The sequence below is a fragment of the Triticum urartu genome, unplaced genomic scaffold, assembly GCF_003073215.2.
Source record: "Triticum urartu cultivar G1812 unplaced genomic scaffold, Tu2.1 TuUngrouped_contig_263, whole genome shotgun sequence".
NCBI lineage: Eukaryota > Viridiplantae > Streptophyta > Magnoliopsida > Poales > Poaceae > Triticum > Triticum urartu.
Genome location: NW_024113121.1, coordinates 52,503 through 69,687, shown reverse-complemented (window position 1 = coordinate 69,687; position 17,185 = coordinate 52,503). Strand labels below are relative to the sequence as shown.

The 17,185-nt window shown below is 43.0% G+C and overlaps 1 long non-coding RNA gene across 1 annotated transcript; it reads left to right on the top strand.

Moving 5' to 3' along the window:
* Positions 1-16,027: 16,027 nt before the first annotated feature.
* Positions 16,028-16,939, top strand: LOC125527026. The gene is made up of 2 exons (XR_007291942.1): positions 16,028-16,314; positions 16,400-16,939. It is a non-coding gene; the product is annotated as an uncharacterized LOC125527026 (long non-coding RNA).
* The last annotated feature ends 246 nt before the right edge of the window (positions 16,940-17,185 follow it).

Here is a 17,185-nt window from a genome sequence, read left to right as displayed (position 1 = left end):
CCCTCACGTGGAGGTAAAAGGCTACATCCTTCTTGATTGCTATTGATCGTGGTGGTCTCGGTTACAAGGGCGTTTATTCGCTACCTCTGTTTCGAGACCTATCAAAACATCTGTCTCGAGACCTATCAAAACATCTGTCTCGAGACATGTCTGTCTAGAAAACCTATCCTTCTGATGACCTAGGGACTCGCGTTATATAATAGCCGAGTCCATGGGGTTACAAAAGATTCCGGGTTATACCCGCAGTCGGAGTCCTACTCTAAGTCCTCTAAATCCTCTGTGTCTTCCAAGTCGGGGGTCTTCGCCTTGTATTTGGACTCCTTGGTAGAATTTTATCTAAGTCCAGGTCCTGTAGCAGGCCGGGTCAAGGTTGTAGCTGGCTCATGGTTGTAGCCAGCTCAAGATTGTAGCCTGCACATGGTTGTAGCCGCTCATGGTTGTAGCTCAAGATTGTAGCCGGCTCATGGCTGTAGCCGCTCATGGTTGTTAGCCAGCTCAAGATTGTAGATGGCTCATGGCTGTAGCCGGCTCATGGTTGTTAGTCAGCTCAAGATTGTAGATGGCTCATGGCTGTAGCCGGCTCATGGTTGTTAGCCAACTCAAGATTGTAGCCGGCTCAACTTAACTACAGAGCTGACTTAACCTTAGAGCCAGGTATAGCCGCGGGTAACTCCCCCGACAGGTATGGAAGAAGTTCTTTCTCACATCCCTTGTAAGGTCTCATCAGCTATGAACCAGCAACTTAATGCTCCCTTCTGTGAGCAAGAAATAAAAGATGCATTGTTTCAAATGTTCCCAACAAAATAACCAGGCCCGGATGGCTTGCCAGCTCATTTCTTCTAGAAAAATTGGTAACTTGGTCATGAAGAGGTAACTGGAATTGTTTTGCGGATTCTTAATGGCGAGGATTCTCCGGAAGAGATTAACAAAAACCTTCATTGTTATGATCCCCAAGGTATCAAAACCGTCACTTCTGTCACAGTTTTGACCTGTTAGCTTGTGCAACGTGATATATAAAATTGTCTCGAAATGCTTGCTAACCGTCTGAAGCTCATCCTTCCAGAAATCATTTCTATGGAGCAATTTTCCATTGTGCCAGGTAGACTCATTACGGACAATGCAATTACTTCTTATGAATGTTTACGTTATATGAAAGTAAAGAGAGGGAAGAAGAATACGTATTACGCTCTAAAGCTTGACATGATGAAAGCATATATGACCGCGTAGAGTGAAGTTATTTGCGCCAAGTGATGCTCAAGCTGGGTTTCAGTAATATTTGGGTGGACAGAATCATGAGATGTGTTTCTTCGGTCTACTTTTTAGTGCTATCCAACATGGGCAAGTTGGAGGAATTCAAGCCTACTAGGGGACTCCGTCAGGGGGACCCTATCTCATCATATTTGTTCCTATTAGCAGATGAAGGTCTATCATGTGTTTTGAGGGGCAGAAGTGTTACTAATGATGATGTGGCTGGGATCAAAGTTGCCCCCACAGAACCCCCTGTTAGTCTTTGCTGTTCACATCCTATTCCTCAAAGCGAATGATCTAGCAGCCCAGCAAATCAAAGAGTCTTTGAACCTCTACTTCCGAGCTTCAGGATAGAAAATTAACAGGGACAAATCCTCGGTATTCTTGGCAAGGACTGCTCGGAGACAATTCGTGCACAGATTAAAGGACTCCTTGGGGTCCAAAATGAGTCGCTAGCTGAGAGGTACCTTGGTTTGCCATCTTCGGTGGGGCGTACTAAGAACGGTGTGTTCAAGTACTTAAATGATAGAGTTTGAGCTAGAGTAAGAGGATGGATGGAAAATGATCTATCATGTCGTGGATAGGAAATATTGATAAAATCCGTAGCTCAGGCAATGAATTACCGACTTACTCCAGGGCCTGCTTTAAGCTACCCCAGGGACTCTGTAAACATATAAATTCCTTGCTTAGAAAATTTTGGTGGGGCAGCATGGTGAGCACAAAACAACATGGGTTTCTTGGGAGACGATGACTCGGGTAAAGCGGGCTGGTGGATTAGGATATCGTGACATTAAACTTTTCAATCTTGCGTTGCTGGCCCGACAGGCGTGGAGGATACTATTGAACCCGGAGTCTCTCAGCACAAAAGGGTGCTGAAAGCAGTTTATTTTCCGGAGGGCGCATTCTAACAGCTACGATCGGCTCCCGCCCTTCAGCTGTGAAGAGGTCCATATGTGAGGGACATGATGTCCGGAACTTGGGAAACATCAGGCGGATTGGTGATGGGAAGGACAGAAAGTTTTTTGATAATTGGATCCCAAGGGACCACAAGTTGAAACCAATCTGTGCAAAGTCTGCAGCGCCACCTGAGTTTGTTAGTGCTCTGATTAATCGTGCTACATGTACTTGGAACAGAGAAGAACTCAACACGCACCTGATCCAGCCTGATGTGCAAGTGGTCCTGAATATACCACTTAGCACCATAGTTTTGAAGGATAGGTGGGCGTGGCACTATGAAAATTCTGGGCACTTCTTAGTGAGACCAGCGTAACGCTTGTTGGTGGACACGAAGAGACAACGTGAGGACTGGCTGGAGCACGGACCAGGATCGTCTCATCTTGATGATACCCGTCGGCAGTGGTTTGAACTTTGGGGAGTCAAAGTACCATCAAAAGTTAAGTCTTTACATGGCATCTGTCCCATGTATCTTTACCGATGGGAGTTGTCTAAGTTGCAAGGAATATGGTGTAGGATGATGTGTGCATGATCAGTAACTCTTGGGTGGATTCCTGGAGTCACTCACTAATCACATGCGAAGGCAGTTTGGTCACTTATGGACGATGATATTGTCAACCTAGTATGGTCAGACAATGTGAAAAAAAATGGAAGCTCCAATCCTGAAATTCAACTGCCGTGGCTTTGAGCATGCTTGTGTACCACCTTGAATTCGCAGGCCATGCCAAACTCTTGGAGAAATAGTAAATGCGCACGTGCAACACACGTTAATATTTTAGGCAATATATTAATTGCATGTGTTGCACGTTAATATTTAGGCAATATATCAATTGCACGCAGATATTAGGTATGCTATTATTTGTGTGTTAATTCTGTGATTAGTGTAATATTTGGTATGATATTAATTGCACGTTAAACACGTTGAACGCTCACCATTGAAGCAGTCTTGGTCGTTGGATTGACTTAGTTTGATGGTCGAGATCAGTTGGATCTACCCCTTTGGTTCTTTTTATATAAATATTGGTATAGATGCACACCTGGCATGCCCTGCTTTAAACAGTACAACCCCGTGTTCCATCCCATGGAACCATAAGTCCATAACACGGGCGTTTGCAGGTTTTCAAGAATTCAAGTTGAGATTAGGGCATTTACGATAGTCTAGATAGCATCCGTCTATAGCAGCTCTCCATGTCATCTGTAGATAGCGCTATAGACAACTTATACAATAGACTGTCTTTCTAGCTGTCTGTAACATTCGAAAATGAGAAAAACTCCACAAACTCAGTTACTAATTATTCCAAATGCAGAACCATCATGCAAGTAATTGGCAGAGAGTCATGCCACCATGCGCAATGCCTGCTTCGTTTCACGCAGCTTCCACAAAGACTTTGTAAAATTAATCAAGAGAGGAACATTTGGAGAGAGAGACTGAGCAGAGAATGGATCGATGCCAATTCATCAACTAGCCATACCCGCGCAGAGGCACGCAGCGCTCCATCGATACGGCACGTGTGTATGTGCTTTTTTTGGCTCGGCTTTTGTATGTGTCTACTGTAGAATGTGCATCCGTCTTTTAAAATATTCTGTGTTTATTTTTTCACATGGGCCGAAAAGAGGCTCAAGCCTAAAATATTAGGTAGACTATAAATTGTAGGTAAAGATGTTGTCTAGAAAGGTTGAATGTTTTAATAGTAATGGTATTGTGTAATTTGGGAAAATTTACAACCAAGTCATCCGTTTTTTAGTGTGTCATAAGAATGTAATGGAGGTACCAATTTTTTTAGGGAGTACCAAAAATGACTGTATTTTTTGTAGAGAGTTAAACTTGCAAGCGATTTTTTTTCTAGTATAGAAGATTGGTGTGATGTAAATACAAAAGTACTGTTGTTTGGAAGACAACAACAATGGAATGCATGATATGAAGATGTAAAAACTGCACTAATGGATAAATCATGTCTAGTCAAATAGAACATAGATTTATTTGGTGAAGTACATATAGCACATTACATGAATAAAAAATATTATCTTTTTCATGATACTAAGTTGACAGTTCTATAGGCTTGGGCAAATTTATTGGAGTTGTGCTTAGTCGACGGGGCGGCGGACAATGAGACTGAGATATACATTTTGAGTATTCCAGAGAAGATTCGACGCACAAAGAAGATAAAGAACAATCCAGAAAGAAAAGGAAAACTGTAACCGTCTAAACTAATCCGCCGCCGAGAAAACACTGGAAAACACACCTGCATGCACGTATCAAATCAATTCCCACCCCTCCATCCATACAATGACCAACCACCACTCAATACAAGGGGGGAGGACATGTGCTTGTCCAAATAGACAAATCAGAAAGGAAGACCCAACGCACACACGCCCCTCGTACCCTGCCATATTCCAGTAATACCACATATCCATCTCATATAGTCATATTAACCGACGTGGCTGTAAAAACAATCCACACACAAAAAACTGACCTAGAAATAGAGAATCAACCATTACAATTTCTCAACGGGCTGTAATGGAACCGGGGCTGCGTGCCCTTTTGCTCTAAAAAAATAATTCTCAATGCAAATATATCAGAAAGAAAAATGGCTGGATTGCATGATGAGTTTATGACAGCTATCTATGGAACTTGTCATTCCCCAACTGAATTTACTGGTACATGGATTCATGATGTGCATCTCTTCATCCAGTTTAATTTTGCTCGGAAGATAAAATGGTGAGACAAATCATGGCACCCAATGTATCTTGAGAAGCACCAAGACCTTCATATTTATTATGGGTATACACAAAAGTGCCCACCTAAATCCCAGGCATTTCATGAATGAATTTTGATGAACACAACTTCATAATTCCACCCGAAACAGCAACCATGGGTTCTTGTTGCTACAACTTTTAGTTTTTCCGAGTACCACTGGTATTATACCAGAACATGACTGGATCTTCTCTCTTCTGCCTACTTACAGCCTCTAAAATCGATTTAGTTGTGTGACAAAGCTTATTCTTTGCCTTGAGCGTGGTAACTTGCGGGCATGCTTATTTTCTAAAAACATCAGAGCAATAGAGCATGCTTGTTTGTTAGAGCAATAGAACATGTCTTGGGCTTCAAAGTATGCCTCGTAAAAAAAATGATAGCATTGTGTTGAATACAGCCTCCATGCCACCGGCTGCCGGCACCTCCTCACCATCGAACATCCCAAAGGCGGCAATCTCCTTGTCCCTCCCGCCACATTTTGAGCACCGAACCGAGCCTGCCCAGATAGTTGTCGACCTAGCGTGGTGTCGACCTCATTGTGGCATCGCTGTCCATTGGATGGAAGGACTACTCCCGTGTAAAGAAGTGGACACCATCGAGGCCATCGCAGAGCACGTGGTCATCGATGACTGAGAACTGAAGAGAAGGGGATTCCTGCAGGGCAGATATCATCGATAACGAACAACAACACACACCCTTTGGCGGAGCGAGCGAGCCGGCTTGCGCTTTGGGGATTGGCCCGTCTCTTTCCCCAGCAACGCGGCCATAGCACGCCCCTCGCGATCTGGAGGGACGCGGGCGCGGTAGCAGTGACGAAGCTAGAAAAAATTGGCATTGGTGTCATGTTTTGTCCACTCTAATGCAAACTATAGCAGCGCAACATACATAATGTTGGTGCGGCATATAGAGAGAAAATATACAATTATTCAATAATATTATTTGTACATTAAAAAAGGCATACCGAGTACAGGCTGAGCGAAGTCATAAAGCCACAGGTTAACTTAGAGCGCTTCAATTGTTACTTTCTGAAAAGGATGAACAGAAGAACATATATTCACAACAATGTTACGAAAAAAATACAAAAAATAAATATCATTAAGCAAAAATATAAAGTGACATGAGGCTCACATTTTATAACTTCCTTTCTCAATCTTCCATCTTCTTAAATAGATCAATTACATCATCATTTGTAATTATTCAAAATATATCGTTCCCCACATAGCAAATCAAGCACTCATTCATGAACTCGTCACTCATTTTGTTGCAGAAAACACTCTTGGCAGTATTCATTGCTGAAAAGCATCTCTTCACTGATGTTGTGGCAACCGTCAAAATTTGCACCAACTTTAGAAGTTGATACACCAAAGCAAAGACAAGATGCTTCCTAGTGCCCACCAACACTTTAGCAAGATCATCAATGCCATCCAAATTGGCAAATCTTTGGTCCGCTCGGACATTGTCAATGCAACTCCAAAGTTCATGGCCAAGATAAATCAATTGTGTTGAACTGAAATCATCAAGATATAACTCAGCTAACTTCAATAAACTCTTCAAGTCAAAAACAGCAGTTTTGGGGTTGAAAAAAGCCATGTGAATAAGCAATGAATAATTTACTTCATGCAATCTTTCATTGAACTCCCTAAGTTGCCGATCAATAACAGAATTAAGACACACTATTTGGGAATGATGGAGGTTTGTTATATTGGGTCTTTTTTGTGGTGTACATTGGTTCTTTTTTGTTATATTGGATCATCCAAATTTATTTCTGTTGGAATAGTAGTACTAACGCTTGATACATGAGTATGATCTTGTCTAAATCTAAGTGACCTTGAAGTCCCTGCTGCAACTACTAATAGTGGCCGTTTCCACAAAAATCTGTCCATAACCTCCTAATGGTTCATGAATCAAGGAAGAGAACGGCAAAACTTCTAATTAGTTCAGTTACGAAATTTAGTCTAAAGGCTGAAGGTAATACACACATGCGTGTCATGAGGCATACCTGGGAAGAGTCGATCTAGGCTTGGTGGATTAGCACCAGATTATGCTGCAACAATCGGCTGATCGGCGTCCACAGATTAGATCAAAATCCCTCTGATTCATCGGCTCGTCTCTCTGTAATTCCAATAGGCGGCGATTGGGGAATTAGGGATTGAGAGGAGGCGATGAGACGAAGAGAGAGAAACTCGTGCGCATACAACAACGTATCTGCGTATAGGAAATTAAGGTTTTTTTAGGGATGGAAATTAAGTTATTAAGAACGAGTGATTTTGGGCTGTGTGGAACGACCGCATATCTTTTTAATGATTATGGGCTCTACGGCTGGGCTGGAATTAGGCTGCGCTTTGGGCTTCTCCGACCAGGCTGGGGTCAATCATTTTTAATGATTATGACACCAGTGCCGATCGTAACATGAAGTAATCTTGTTAATACGATTTGTCTTTGACCCCGGCCCAAAAAATTGATTGACCCCAGCCTGGTCGGAGAAGCCCAAAGCGCAGCCTAATTCCAGCCCAGTCATAGAGCCCATAATCATTAAAAAGATATGCGGTCGTTCCACACAGCCCAAAAGCACTCGTTCTTAATAACTTAATTTCCATCCCTAAAAAAACCTTAATTTCCTATACGCAGATACGCTGTTGTATGCGCACGAGTTTCTCTCTCTTCGTCTCATCGCCTCCTCTCAATCTCTAATTCCCCAATCGCCGCCTGTTGGAATTACAGAGAGACGAGCCGATGAATCAGAGGGATTTTGATCTAATCTGTGGACGCCGATCAGCCGATTGTTGCGGCATAATCTGGTGCTAATCCACCAAGTCTAGATCGACTCTTCCCAGGTATGCCTCATGACACGCATGTGTGTATTACCTTCAGCCTTTAGACTAAATTTCGTAACTGAACTAATTAGAAGTTTTGCCGTTCTCTTCCTTGATTCATGAACCACTAGGAGGTTATGGACAGATTTTTGTGAAAACGGCCACTATTAGTAGTTGCAGCAGGGACTTCAAGGTCACTTAGATTTAGACAAGATCATACTCATGTATCAAGCGTTAGTACTACTATTCCAACAGAAATAAATTTGGATGATCCAATATAACAAAAAAGAACCAATGTACACCAAAAAAAGACCCAATATAACAAACCTCCATCATTCCCAAATAGTGTGTCTTAATTCTGTTATTGATCGGCAACTTAGGGAGTTCAATGAAAGATTGCATGAAGTAAATTATTCATTGCTTATTCACATGGCTTTTTTCAACCCCAAAACTGCTGTTTTTGACTTGAAGAGTTTATTGAAGTTAGCTGAGTTATATCTTGATGATTTCAGTTCAACACAATTGATTTATCTTGGCCATGAACTTTGGAGTTGCATTGACAATGTCCGAGCGGACCAAAGATTTGCCAATTTGGATGGCATTGATGATCTTGCTAAAGTGTTGGTGGGCACTAGGAAGCATCTTGTCTTTGCTTTGGTGTATCAACTTCTAAAGTTGGTGCAAATTTTGACGGTTGCCACAACATCAGTGAAGAGATGCTTTTCAGCAATGAATACTGCCAAGAGTGTTTTCTGCAACAAAATGAGTGACGAGTTCATGAATGAGTGCTTGATTTGCTATGTGGGGAACGATATATTTTGAATAATTACAAATGATGATGTAATTGATCTATTTAAGAAGATGGAAGATTGAGAAAGGAAGTTATAAAATGTGAGCCTCATGTCACTTTATATTTTTGCTTAATGATATTTATTTTTTGTATTTTTTTTCATAACATTGTTGTGAATATAATATGTTCTTCTGTTCATCCTTTTCAGAAAGTAACAATTGAAGCGCTCTAAGTTAACCTGTGGCTTTATGACTTCGCTCAGCCTGTACTCGGTGCCTTTTTTAATGTATAAATAATATTATTGAATCATTGTATATTTTCTCTCTATATGCCGCACCAACATTATGTATGTTGCGCTGCTATAGTTTGCATTAGAGTGGACAAAACATGACACCAGTGCCAATTTTTTCTAGCTTCGTCACTGTCGGATAGGATGCACATGGCATGGCGCGACACCACACGGCCTCCGTGGAAGGGAGCAGATGGAGAAACAGAGAAAGCCATGTCCTTCCCCGGCATGTGGCACGGAGTTGTTGCCGACACACTGCAGCGCGGACCCGAGATGCTCTGCCTGTCATGTTACCGCCACGTCCGGTCTCCTACTGCCACCACGCCCGTGCCCCGCCTCGCGCCGCCTGCCGCGCCACTGCGGCCTCCGTCCGCCACGGCGCCACTCCGTTTCTCTGCTTGAACTGCGATTTTGAGGAGTGGCAGCATGTGGAGCTAGTGGCCTAGTGCAGCCGCCACTGCTGAAGGACCGTGGCATGGTGGAGGGCGTGTAGGGCTACACCTGTTGTCCCTCGGCGGCGGACCTCGCGGTGATCCTCGGCGTCGTCGCCAACAAGACGGCTAGCAGGCTGACCTTGATCTTGTCCGGCACCACTCACCATGGAAGTCCGTAGGAGGTGCAGAAACGACGCCGCCATTGTCGTGTCTCAGGACGAAGGGGCACTGCCGTTGAGAGCTGCCGGCAAGTAGAACAGGGCGGAGAACTGCCGCTGCGGGCTCCATGCCGGGTGGGGGAGAGACTGGGGAAGAAATGGAGCAGGCTAATGTCTGCGACCATGAGACCGCGGGCAGCGAGCAGGTAGCGGCAACAAAGAAAAGGCAGCCTGCATGTTAGAATGAGAAGACCGCGCGAGGGAGAGAGACTGATCGTAGTGAGTGCTTTTGTAACTTGTTCACTGATGTCCTCGAATTATCACGAGGATTCTAAAATGGTTAACCTGATAGGAGTGTCTTTTTATAATGGAAAGAGCTCAAGAACTTACTCTACAGTTTAAATTCATACAACCCAAAATAATTTCATCTTTGTTCTAAAGTAACAGTACCGCAAATACAAAACCTTATTTATCATGTTTGAAAAGAATATTTACTTTGCAATTGTCTGCGAAACAGAGTATCAAGCAAGCTTGGTTTTTGATGCATGCATAATGTGCAGACTGCATCAGCAACACCGCAAATCGATCGAGCAACTGAATAAAATCCCACCTTTGTTTCCCCATCTAGTCAGGAACAACAGGAGGTGTTGGGTCAGCGAGCGTACCATGGCAGGTGATGGGGGCGGTGGGGAAGGAGAGGCGGACGGCGGGGTCGGCGGAGAAGTAGGGCGCGATCTGGCCGCGGCTCGGCTCGCCCTTCTCCGTAGAGCCATGCAGCCACAGCACCAGCCTGCCGGCCCTCGCCGCCGCGGCAGCAGGAGCAGGTTGAGGCGCCGCCATCCGATGATCCGAACAGCACGGAGTCACCGAAGAACTAACCGGAGGGGGTGAGTTGTGCAGATGAAGGGTGCGGGAAGAGAAAAGAGTGCGGGCCTGGGAGATGTGGGCTCTGCGTGATGACAATGGCGGCAGCGTGTGGGGCCTCATCCTACCCCGTTGCCGTTGCCGTGGGCGGGAGCGACGGTGAAGGGCGCTGGCGAGGAGGCGCCATTTTGGCAGACTGTATCACTTTTTTATTCATCTTTCACAAGTGGGACTACCATATTTGCACAAGTCACAACAAAATGTGTAAGTTTGTCTTTAAACAAAGGAAGATGCTAACAATTACTCGAGTATCAAATTTCCATTCGTATGACTATCCTATTACAAGCCGATGACCCAACCCACCTTTGGACAAATATTTAACTCCCTATAATTTGAGTGCCTTGCCGAAATATACTCCCATCTCATAGTAAATCACAAATTGTAATGCTGAATTTAGAGAAATGAGCCTGTTCAGGTGATCGTGGTGACTCTGTTCACTGTGCCTGCTGGTGGAGCTCAAGCCAAGAGGTTGCATGCTATGATCTGGCTCATGTTTCTACCATATAGCGCATCAGAAAGCCATATTATCAACTACCAGAACAACGTCAACATAATCGCTTGAAAAGGCATCATAGATATAGCGCGTAACCCAAACCACGTTGCACAAATGCAGATAAACTAAACGAAGGAAATGATATCCAGTTTATTTGTTTTCCTCCCATATCTCATAGCTCGGATATATTAGATGGGGAAGGGAAGAAATATAAGAATATAGCATGACCCATTTGCGAGGACTATCATACTCAACCTACACGTAGTTTTGTTTTCAAACAAGTTCGTGGATATATATATAGCATGGGTACATCATTCAGGAAGGTATCCATTTCTTTTGGGATCAGGTACTATACAATAGCTCATGTAGAAACATCTTGAATTCATGTATATTCTTTTTGGTGGTCATTGAAGAATTGTGAACACAAGCTACACTTCAGTGATGTGAAATGTTATGAGTGCTTGGTGTTGGTTGTGGTGTAGTGAGAAATGCATGTTACTTAAACGAGTGATGGAACACATAAAGTCGTGGACCCCTAATAATATTTAAATTTCTGCCAATTCAAGAATACCTTTGGTACCAACAGAGCCCATGATTCTATTTTAGAGTTTGACCAGAAAGATGAGAGCACACTCTGTCACCACCGCAGGTGGGAGGCACCATCCGAAAAAGGTGGAGTTTCCAATCAATAGGCGACACAAAGGTTTATGTTGGTGAAAAGAAAAATATGAGGGAGGAAAAATATTACTTTTCTAAGGCCTCTGTTGTGCGGATGTGCTTATTATAAAAAAACAGTGTAACAGAGGAGATAATTACGGCTACAGCCTTTTTACTCTCCGGCGTGTAACATGATGGTCCTCGAACTCGCGGATGCTCCACTACTGTCCTTAAATACGAAAATATGCTCCAATACGGTTCTGGTTACGTCTCCCACTACGCCATACATCCAGCCTGATACTACATCACCATACAGTAGAAATGTGACTCCCACATGTCAGTACGCGAGAGATAAATAGTGTATAGTGTCAAAAAACATCTTACATTATGAAATGAAGGGAGTATAACTCAAAAACATAACTAGGAGCGGTTGCGCTCGAACCTGAGAGCCCAGGACATCCGGCAACGTGAGCGAGCCACAAGAGCTACACATGCTACATGTACACTAGTGGTCTATAAAGCTTAATATAGAAAATAAAATTGGGTGGGCATGTACACTTGTACAGGTAAACATGAACTTTTTCTAAAATTTATGTGGATTAAAAAATGTATGTGCCTTCATTCAGGACCACAAGCACGCACAATTGTTGTGCATGCTCATTGTTTATTTTCTCAAATGCAAAATCATTTTTAAAATTGAGAATGTGCAATTTTAATAATGTTTATAGTGGTTTTACGAAATGGTTATACTTTTGCCCAATTATATGCCCAGCTACCAGTTTTCTTCCAAGTTCGTGTTTATGTTTCCTTTTTTATCTTTTCGTTTCAAATGAAATGCAAGAAAATTTTACAATAATTAGAAATACATAATTATTGTGTATCTGAAATCTTCATTTCATTTTCATTATGAGTTAATTAAAATAGGTAAACATGACTTTTAAAATCGATATAGATTTAAAAATAATAAAAATTACATATCTTCGTTCAGGACCACAAGCACTCACAGTTACTGTGTATATTCTTTTTTCTAAATACACAGTTACTTAAAAAGTTGCCAACATGTATTGAAAATTATTGTGTAATCATAATAAATTTCAAAAATATATTAAGAAAATTCAACCTGTACTTAGAAAATCAACATGTTTCTTGAAATGCAAGAATGAGTTTACACAAAAAAAATTAATGCACGACGAACATGTTTTGAAATAAATGTTGTCAATTTTTTGAATGCATGACAAACATTTAGGAAAATACATCTAGAAGTTTTTAATACACATGAGATATTTTCCAAAATCATTCTGAACATTTTTTCAAATTGCACAAACACTTTATTTACCTTTCATGGTAATTGTAAAACTTCCTTACATTTATCTTTAAATGGAAAAAAAGATAAATAAATGTGAACCTGGGAAAAAAACAAAAAAAACAGTGGAAAGGGAATGTGATGGAGGCACACTATGTGTTGTGTTATATGTAGGTCAAAAATTAAACCTAATCACAATTGTGATCTGTGGTTAGCTTGTGCGCACATTACAAACAGTGAGCAGAGGTGTCAGGTTCGAACCTCTGTCCTGCAATTTATTTTGATTTTTTTTCTCTCTCTTTTTCTATATATATTGACATCTGGGCCCCATGCTTCTACTGTATGCTGTCATGGCACCAGACTGAGCTGTAGGCGTATCGTGAGACATAGTCAGGACCGTTCTGAGGACCGTAGTGGAGCATTTCACGAGTTTGATAACTGTCGTGTTACACGCCGGAGAGTACAGGGACTATACGTGTAATAATTATCTCATAACAGAGCGACCTACTGGCCTTCTCAGCGTTTGGCTCCGCCTGCCGTTCTCAGACTGACCAGATCTCTTCCATGAAAAAAAAAAGATCTCTTCCATGGTTCCACAGCGCCAGCTTGGGCTTCTCCAACCGTCTGACTTGATCAACCCACGTAACAGGGCTGCTGCTCCGCAGAGTTATATAGACGCCTTATGGTGAATTGGGCTAACATGCACCGATGCACCATGGGCCACACTGCTGCGAGGGTACGCCAGTTTGGTAAAAAAAAAGGTTTAAGGTACGCCATGCGTTTTACTTCCCTCGCGGGTGTGCGCCACAGCAGCGCCTCCTCCTCCCCTTCGCCCAAATTTAGGGTGCTATGAAGGTTGGGGTTCTGGTCCCCATTCTTCCACCTCATATAAGATTTTGCATGATCTTTCATGTAAGAATGCTATGTAAAACTTGTTTGGTGGTGGGATTCTTGTCCCCATTCTTCTCTAATATATGATACACACACTCCTGCGTATTCAAGAAAAAAGGAGTCATACCCGATCTAGACTTATGTTCCTTTCGTGAGTCAGCATCCTTCTGATCTCACTAATACAATGTGTATAGCTGGATTTATCGACGCCACTCGCATGGATCATCTGCAACATTTTATCGCAGTCTGTCTCCACAATCAAGGAAGCTCTGTCCAGTGAAGAGCAAGTTGCAGGCCTTCCTGCATTGCCGCCAACTCAGCTTCAAGGGTGTTGCTGCAGAAGAACAACACATGGGTTGCAGCAAAGATGACCGCCCCCTCCTGCAGAAGAACAACTCTGCTTCAGGGTATGTTGTTGCCCAGAATGTCCATTAATTAGACAAAAACGCTGCCTATTTTTCTTTCAAAAAACGAGCAACACTAGTGTCTAGTGGCATCGGCCCTAAGGACATAATGCCATTGATAGATAACGTACAACCAGCAAAGGACAACTAGGCAACTCCACTAATACAGTAAATACTTGTGGCGTTCTACCTCCAGCGTCACAGGTAGTGTCTCACTAGTGATGTGCCACACAACTCCACGTAGATAAAGTATAAACAAAGTTTTAGAAAAAGAGTACTACAATATATAAGCTCCTACACTGTAGTTCTGAAGTTGTGCTGTAGACTCGTATAACAATTTTACATGGATCATTTTTACGGGGGAAAATAAAAAAATGGATCGGGATCACTCCGCTCGCTAGATGGTACGAACCAGAGAAGAGACTGAAGCCCATCGCAAAGTGAAACAAAAATTCCCCTCCCCTATTTTTTTCAGTTTGACGTCATGATTCTGTCAACTATAAAAGAATTAACTGTAGAATTAGGGCTAACTCTGTTGGTACGATCACAAAGATAACATGAATTATGGATAAGCCAAATCCATTTGAACCTAGAACCTTCTTGTCAGTCTCACGTGACAGTTAATCAAAGCACCAATGAATCAGAGCAAGTCATTAGCACACGAATTGAGATGCCAAAGAACTAGTCAACTAGCAGTTTCATAAACATTTCACTAGATCATGCAGGGAGAGAAACTGAGATTCAGGTCATTCATGTTGATCTAGTAGCAATGTGCCCCCTGGAAATGATACCCTTAAATTTGAGCAGCTAGAGAAAATCTTTGTAGCTAAAATGATGATGATGGTGTTGCTGCTTCAATTGTGGAAAATACTTCATCCACTAGTGAGTGCCCAAGAGTAGGATAAGTCTGATAACATACATGTTCAGGGAAAAAAGCAAGGAAGAACAATATGGTCAGACAAGGTCAAAAATCGAAGCTCTAATCCTGAAATTCATCCGCCGTGGCTTTGAGCATGTTTGTGTACCACCTTGAATTCGCAGGCCGTGCCAAGCTCTTGGAAAAATGCACACCTGGCGTGCTCCGCTTCAAACGATACTACCCCGTTTGCCATCCCATAAAACCATAATACGGGCGTCTGCAGGTTTTCAAGAACGGAAAGGTGTGGTTGGTCCCGGGTGTGTACACACCCGTTATCCTGTCCATTGAGTATCTTTGAGATCTGTGCGTCAGCCTGACCAGGTACAGACTATTTGCAGGCGTATTGAGTTTGTTTTAGCCATTTGTGTCGTTTAAAATGGCGGTGCGCTGGTCATTGGACATGGCAGAGTAGGAAGTAGGCCTATGTAGCTTAGTCCACTGTAGTCACGTGGCTACAGTACCACTCGGTGCATGTGAATAGTAGATGTCAGATGAGCCTGAGCGCCCATTCTTTTACTCGAGAATTTTACAGCTGTTACTGTTTATTAGTAATCCCAACTGAACCAAGTTTACGAACATGTAGACGAGTCAGCTGCCTGTAGTTAACCGTAATTAGTAGTCAAAAAAGCTACCAGCAAGATGCTTCTCACGATGTCGACTTTTGACAAACCAGTTATGAACCAAGTTACTAACGTGTGTAGACGAGTATTTCTTTAGAGTACACCAGCTGACCTTCTTGGTTGGCAGGATGTCAGAGCACTGTTTGCACGTGAAGAGAAAATTATATCGAAAATTCAATATGGGTCATACTACCATATAGTACTATTATCTCGGTGGTTGGTCCTCCTTAAGATCCACGATCATGCATTTATATGACGAAGTATTCAGCTCGGCCACTCATTTTTGCACAGTGGCAGACTAGTTTGTCTGATGTCATTTGTGAGGCCCGGCTAACTCGGCTCAGTACGGTCTTGGCTACATGAGATTTTCTTGGACCGGCGTATACAGCACCTGGTCCGCGCTCTCTCCTCCACGAGCGGGCCCACTGGACAGGCAACGATGCGGGCAGCTGTAGCCTTATCCTCTCCTGGGTCAATCTGAATCGCCATTGCGCAAGGACTTTCACTGCCATGTCTGCTTCTTCTTCGGTTCTTCCTCTGACCCGCAGGTGCCGGGGACCGAGCTGATCCCACACCCCAGATGTGGTCAGGAAGTCATCAGCGACATCTCGACCGGCGGGAAAAGGCCAGGCAATAGGTACTACAGGCGCATCCTTTGGAGTGTGAGTTCCTGAATCTCAAACTCAGATCTGGTTCTTCATCTTTACATCGGTGTAGTTGTTGATTTTTTGTTCTTCTATTTTTCAGTCTCGTCAGTGTTGGTTTTTCGAGTGGCAAGAGATTTATCCTGCTGTGCTGGAGTCCGTCAGATCTCGGTCTCTGCCGCCCCCACCATCCACAGCTTCTCCTGGGCTGTTAGCCTGCAGCACTGGAGCTCGCGTCAGGAAGGAGTCCGAGAGTTCACCGGCTATTCTGTTTTGAATGGATGCGAGCATGTCGCCCCGGCCAAGGCCGATTTCTCCAGGATTGCGCTGCTCATGCTTGCTACTATCTTGATGCTCCATGTGTTCTTGCTAGGCATGTCTGTCCGGACACTGGCAGTCGTGTATTTCAAGTGAGAGGCGCCGTTGGTGTCTTGCTGCTTTTGGGTCGAAAGTTGAGTTAGTAGTAATGCTAGTGTTTGCTGCGTGTGAGTTTAGTTAAGTACTAGTCTCAATTAGATTCAGATCCGTCAGACATTTCGTAGTACTGGAAATGTCTTGGTTTGAATATGTGTTAGCTGGTGTTGGCCTGAAATTGTACATTGTTGCTATGTGCAAATCAGCTTAAATGTCAATCCATGTGTTATGTAGTGGCCGTCATTTAATTTTTACTGCCTTCATTCCAAATTACTTGTCTTAGATTTATCTAGATATGGAGGTATCTAACATTAAAATGAATCTAGATACATCCGTATCGTATCTAGAAATCCAAAACAAGTAATTCGGAACGGAGGGAGTACTTTTCAATGCCATCATCCAATTGTTTCTGCCGCTCGGTTTTAACTGCAACAGAGCAGCATGCTAGCCATGCGTTCACCCAGAGAGCCTGCGC